At 36.7% G+C, this 6,940-nt stretch overlaps 1 long non-coding RNA gene across 1 annotated transcript; it reads right to left on the bottom strand.

Moving 5' to 3' along the window:
- Nucleotides 1-734: 734 nt before the first annotated feature.
- LOC128655948 (uncharacterized) lies at nucleotides 735-4,047 on the bottom strand. Its single transcript, XR_008401943.1, has 2 exons — nucleotides 4,004-4,047; nucleotides 735-937 (listed from the first exon to the last, which is right to left on the bottom strand). It is a non-coding gene; the product is annotated as an uncharacterized LOC128655948 (long non-coding RNA).
- Between the last annotated feature and the right edge of the window lie 2,893 nt (nucleotides 4,048-6,940).

Raw genomic sequence — 6,940 nt, forward strand, 5'->3', positions numbered from 1 at the left:
TAATACAGCAGATATATATACACATACACACAAACACACACATACTGCATGTATTGTGCTGTTATGCCATGCCTCCTACAAACTACCCCTGCACTGGGAGTAAAAAAACAAGCAAAGTTTAAAAAATATGTCACACTGTTGTCAGTCTGCCGGGGCACACCTGAGGATCTCTCATGGCACACTAGTGTGCCACGGCACACTGGTTGAAAAACACTGCTCTATCTGAATCATAAAAGCAAAACAATGGGTTTAGTATCCCTTTAAGTTGAATACTTGATGTATTCTTATATTAGAGTTAAATTATAACACTAATATCATTATCTCAGGTACAGTATGGCCCCTTTTTACAGCACACCCCTTTAAGGCATTCCACTTATAAATCAGTCTTCAGTTCTGCCCATCGTTATTATGTTTCATGTTTTTACCTCCCTTTCAGTCTTTTTTGGCCGTCATTTTAATTGATTATTTTCTTTATGAATATTTGTTTTACAGATCTCTCCATATCTGTGCAGATATAAAAAATAATTATTGTATATAACTAACTGCAATTGTTACCAGAAGATAAACTAGGAAAATCATATTTATTTTTATATTTTACTGATTTTAATAAAATTAGCATTTGCCTGTCTGGTAAATATGATCTGTTAACCTCAATACTGTATGAAGATAAAAATATTCACCAAAAAATCCTTTAGAAATGACTCCATAAAAACAACAGCATTGACTCTTACAAAAATAATTTAAAGTTTTATTAGGCTTCAAATTTTCCAGGTATTAAAACATTTTCAATATGACATTGTAATAAACCAGAGAATAACTTATAGTATAGGCCTAGGGTACAAGTATAATGCAGATGCACAATAATGTTGACAGAACAACAAAAATATAATATGATGTCCATCTGTATCTGTTCTATGATCTTGAATTTGGCACCGGCCTGTAAAAATAAAAGCAAATATTACATAAACATGGGCATTCTTTGCTAATTGCTTAGTCTACAGCAGAACTTTAATTTGTAGAACTAAAAAAGTAAATCTGACAAAAAAAATAACACGCCTTTATTTCAACTTCAAGGTTGTGATGAATACTAAAAAAGAATTGTATTTTTAACTTCCATAAATTCTCATGTCAATGCAATTTCCATCTAGATATTAACATATTTGGCCACGGTCCTTCCTAATCAAACAGATCACTACCTGCCAATGGGATGCTTAGAACCTATACTTTAACCCCTTAAAGACTAGCAACGTACCCTGTACATCACTCGGCTTTGAATAGGGAAGTGCTATTAAATGCGCGGTCTCGCCGCCAGTGTTGAGGCCACACTATTTACGATGACAAGAAGGGAGGGTATAATAGCGCAGTACTGCCACTTGTGGCGGGACACGTGCTATTTAAAAAAATATAACCCTTAATGAGCGGCAACATACATGGTACATCTCAGTCGTTAAAGGGTTACTATATTGAGACTTTTTTTCCTTAAGATATTTATATTTTACTTCTCTAGAAATCATTGTGCACTATTTGATACCCTATGTTGTAATTTAAATTTTTGGTTGTGTTCCTAGACTTTTGGAGATAAAAGAGGGAAAGTCACAATGTGCAGTTTATTTCCTTTTCAATTGTGTTTTTTTCCTTTTACAAAATATAAAGTAATATGCTATCTAGATGTGTCATATTCTAAATCTTCATATCCCCACTTCCCTTCCCAAAGGAAAATTATATAACAGAGTAGCATTTAGTAAGACAGTATTCTATTTACTTCTGTGATACTCCCATGCTATGTGAAGTGCTGCACTGCTTGCTTATTTAAAGGGACATTAAACACTAAGAGCCAGATTACAAGTGAAGTGCTAAATATTGCTTGCGTGCAAGCAATATTAGTGCTCCATTGAGCAATACCAGCGCCCGCTAATATTAGCTGGTATTACAACTAAAGTGTAAAGTTACGCAAGCTCAGAATCTAAGTGCAGTGAAGGGGGTAAGTAGCTCAGCGATGCAGCAAATATAACACTCAACTCCGACCAACTTTACCCCCAAAATACTACCTAGTGCAAATATTTTATTAAAACATAAAAATAATACAATACTACACTGTATTTTGGGGGCATTTGGGGCATATTTATAAAATTGACCAGAGATCTGATCTCTGGTTAATTTTATAAGCGCTAGTTGCTACCACAAGCATATAGTAGCAATAACCAGACACCTCTAATGGCTGGTTATTTATTGCGTGCCTGCAAAAGGGCACATTTGTCCACTTGCGGGCGCGCAATAAATTAGCCCTAAATCCACTTATAATCTAGCCCTAAATAAATGCTAGATAGAATGAAGTATTGAAAGAAAAGGTTAGTCTGTGAATAACATGTAGATTTATTTTTTAAAGTTATATTTGGTGTTTAAACATTAACAAACTAAGTGTAAAGTTTTAGTGTCTATAAAACAATGGGATCTTACATTATCTGCTGTGGCCAATTAGGGAGAGTTATAAATTTATCACTAGAGTGTGCAGCCAATGGCTGTGTGGAATATAACAGTGTTCTGCACTTCCATTTCTAACAGGAGCTGAAAAGCTCACAACTTCAGAATAGAATTACAGGAAAAGGGGACAAAATAAATAATGAAAGTATATATATATATATATATATATATATATACACACGCACAGTTTATCATTTTATATTACCATCTCAAGGTGTTTATTGTCCCTTTAAAAGGGCCTTAATAGTAAAAAAAAAATGACATCCTTTAATGTAAATTTAAGACTATTGACCCTGCACTACTGTGAGATTAACCCACACAAAGGCTTTAAACACACAATGGAAGTACTGATTGGTACCTGCAGAGCACTGCTGGTCCAGAGCAAAAACTGCCAACTGCTGCTTATCTAATCAGAAATACTAGTTGAATGACTAGCACTCATGATTGGATCAGCAGCACTTCCGCTCAGGATCAGCAGTGCTCTGTGGTTCCAAGCGGTACTTCTACTGTGTGTTTAATCCCTTTGTGGGTTAGTGCAGGGTTGATGGTATTAAAATCAATTAAAACAAATTAGAGCATGCATTTTTTTTACTAATATGCTCTTTTAAAGAAATATATATTGTTTTATCTTAAGTTGCATGTTGCTGAAGCACTGAAAATTGTAAAGGGAGTTTCATTTATTGTTCCTGTGATAGGAGCATTCCTTTGTTTGAAGAATGTTTCTTTTTAGACAAGATTTATAATTTATTAACATTTTAATTGATATTAGTTGATAGTGCAATAAAAATCCCGTCACAAAGAAGCACCACTATCAAAATGGAACATTCCTTTCAAAGGGTCAGCTCAATCCAAGCACAGAGAAAACTCCAACATGGCTGCTCTATTTATGATCATGGGAGGATCAGGGAAGTGAGTAAAACACTCCCCTGCTGTATCACATCCATATAAGCATGTTGTATAAACAGAAATAAAACACTCCCCTGCTGTATCACATCCATATAAGCATGTTGTATAAACAGAAATAAAACACTCCCCTGCTGTATCACTTCCATATAAGCATGTTGTATAAACAGAAACAAACACTCCCCTGCTGTATCACATCCATATAAGCATGTTGTATAGACAGAAACAAACACTCCCCTGCTGTATCACATCCATATAAGCATGTTGTATAAACAGAAATAAAACACTCCCCTGCTGTATCACTTCCATATAAGCATGTTGTATAAACAGAAACAAACACTCCCCTGCTGTATCACATCCATATTAGCATGTTGTATAGACAGAAACAAACACTCCCCTGCTGTATCACATCCATATAAGCATGTTGTATAGACAGAATCAAACACTCCCCTGCTGTATCACATCCATATAAGCATGTTGTATAGACAGAAACAAACACTCCCCTGCTGTATCACATCCATATAAGCATGTTGTATAAAAAAAATAATTAAAAAAAAAACAATTATAAAAGAAATGACTCAGTGGGGTGATTTAAACAAGAAAAAACATAACTGCTTACCTGTGACCACAAACAACTCTTGTGTGGGATTGGCAATCCCCTATGCATCTTCTCATTTCATGGTCAGTAATGTCTTTATAGACCCTTTGACATGTTTCTGTAATAGAAAACAACATCAAATAAATGAGTATAAAGTTAGATATGCAAAATAATTAGATAAAGTCTGTTCAGCAATAGTCTGTCCCGTTACATGGGCATAATACACTTTGTGATTATAACATGAATTATTTAATTATAAATAATAAAACAACTTTGCATTATACTTTCATTATTTTGCCCGCTTTGCCTGTAATGTAATGGTCTATGCAAAAGTTTTCCAGTGGCCAAATTTCACCACCATTTTCCTTATTTGGAGGAGCTAATCCTGATGTACTTCATGTGACAGTCACTCGAGTCACATCCTACTGTCAGTAGGCTTTTCCTCATTTTATGTATGTTATCACAAAGTCACATCATACTGTCAGTATGCCTTTCCTTGTTTTGTTAGCACAAAGTCCATGCTAAAGCCAATTAGAAAGATATACAGACTATTGTTAATCATTTGAGGTCTGAAGCCTGCATTACCAATTTTCAGCATAGTAAAAACCCATATTATTCAGAGTTAAAGGGACATGAAACCCAATTTTTTTTTCTTTCGTTATTTAGAAAGAGCATGTCATTTTAAACCACTTTCGAATTTACTTATTTTACCTAATTTGCTTCATTTTCTTGATATCACTTGCTGAAAAGCATATCTATCCCGACTTGTGTGTGTGTGTTGTAGGAGTGTGTGTGGTGTATTGTATGAGATTGTGTGTGTGCTGTGCATGTGTTGTGTATGAGAGTGTGTGTGTGTTGTATTAGTGTGTGTGTTATATGAGAGAGTGTGTGGTATGTGTGTTGTATGAGTGTGTGTGGTATGCGTGTGTTATGAAAGTGTGTGTGTATGTGTGTGTTGTAAGAGTGTATGGGGTGAGTGTGTATTATATGAAAGTGTGTGTGTTGTATGATAGTGTATGTGGTATGTGTGTTATATGAAAGTGTGTGTTGTATGAGAGTGTGTGTGGTATGTGTGTTACATGAAAATGTGTGTTGTATGAGAGTGTGTGGTGTGTGTGTTGTATGAGAGTTTGTGTGTGGTATGCGTGTGTTATGAAAGTGTGTGTGTGTATGTGTGTGTTGTAAGAGTGTATGGGGTGAGTGTGTGTTATATGAAAGTGTGTGTGTTGTATGAGAGTGTGTGTGGTATGTGTGTTATATGAAAGTGTGTGTGTTGTATGAGAGTGTGTGGTATGTGTGTTACATGGAAATGTGTGTTGTATGAGAGTGTGTGTGTTATTACGTTTTACAACGCTTTCATATTTGACTATAATCAGGAATAAAGCATGCACATATTTTAGATTCTTTGCCAAAAATTGCAGCTATCATGTTATTTATTTCTTACAAAATTATTTCAAGACCAAGTATAAAAATTGGGTCCTAAAGGTATGTGGTATCATGGCACTGGGTCTTGGGGGAAAAAGTTTGAAGAACCCTGAAACAGAGCATACAATTTTAAACAACTTTCCACTTTACATCTATTATTTAATTTGCTTAATTCTCTTGATATCCTTTTTTGAAGAAGCAGCAATGCACTACTGGGAGCTATTAAATTCATTGGGTGATCAAATAACGTGAAGTATACATGTGCAGCCACCAATCAGCAGCTATAAAGAATACCAAGAGAACAAAACAAATTAGATAATAGAAGTAAATTGTAAAGAAAATGTATGCTTACCTGATAAATGTATTTCTTTTTTGACACAATGAGTCCACGGATCATCTTAATTACTAATGGGATATTCACCTCCTGGTCAGCAGGAGGCGGCAAAGAGCACCACAGCAGAGCTGTTAAATAGCTCCTCCTTTCCCTCCCACTCCAGTCATTCAACCGAAGTTAAGGATAGAAAGGAAAAACCAACCATGAGTAGCCCTTGGATTCACACCAATAGAGATATTTACGCCAAATCTTATGGTAAATCTTTCTAGTTACAGGCTTACGAGTCTGAATCATGGTCTCTATGACCGAAAACCCCCGCTTGGATAAAATTTAGCGTTCAATCTCCAAGCAGTCAGCTTCAGAGAAACTAGATTTGGGTGAAGAAAGGGCCCCTGAATTAGAAGGTCCTTCCTCAACAGAAGTCTCCAAGGTGGCAGAGATGCCTACTCCACCAGATCTGCATACCAAATCCTGCGAGGCCAAGCTGGAGCTATGAGGATCACCGATGCCCTCTCCTGTTTGATTAGAGCAATGACCCGAGGAAGAAGAGCAAACGGAGGAAATAGGTATGCTAGACTGAAGGTGCAAGGGACCACCAGAGCATCTATCAGCTCCGCCTGGGGGTCCCTGGACCTCGACCCGTATCTCAGGAGCTTGGCATTTAAGAGCCTTTATTCTATCCGTGATCTCATCCAAAGAAGTTTCTGTCCTGAGAGCCTCAGACAGTGCATCAAACCAATACACTGCCGCACTAGTGACGGTAGCAATACACACAGCTGGTTGTTATTGCAGGCCCTGGTGTACAGTGTGAGTAAACCCTCTAACTTTTTGTCCATAGGATCTTTGAAGGTACAACTATCCTCTATGGGAATAGTAGTTCTCTTAGCTAAGGTACAAATGGCCCCTTCCACCTTAGGCACTGTTTGCCAAGCCTCTTTGTTAGAGTCGGCTATGCCCGGTCTCTCCCATTCCTTAACAATTATTTCATAAGCTCGGTCAGGGACCGGAAACATGTCTGTCGAGGAAGCAACCTCTAAATATTTGTTCAGCTTACTAGACTTCTTAGGAACAACCACTACCGTGGAGTCACTGTCGTCCAAAGTAACTAAAACCTCCCTAAGTAACAGACGGAGGTGTTCTAGCTTAAACCTAAAAGATACAACCTCAGAATCAGCCAGAGGAATTACACTTTCTGAATC

This window comes from Bombina bombina, chromosome 4 (genome assembly GCF_027579735.1).
Source record: "Bombina bombina isolate aBomBom1 chromosome 4, aBomBom1.pri, whole genome shotgun sequence".
Classification (NCBI taxonomy): domain Eukaryota; kingdom Metazoa; phylum Chordata; class Amphibia; order Anura; family Bombinatoridae; genus Bombina; species Bombina bombina.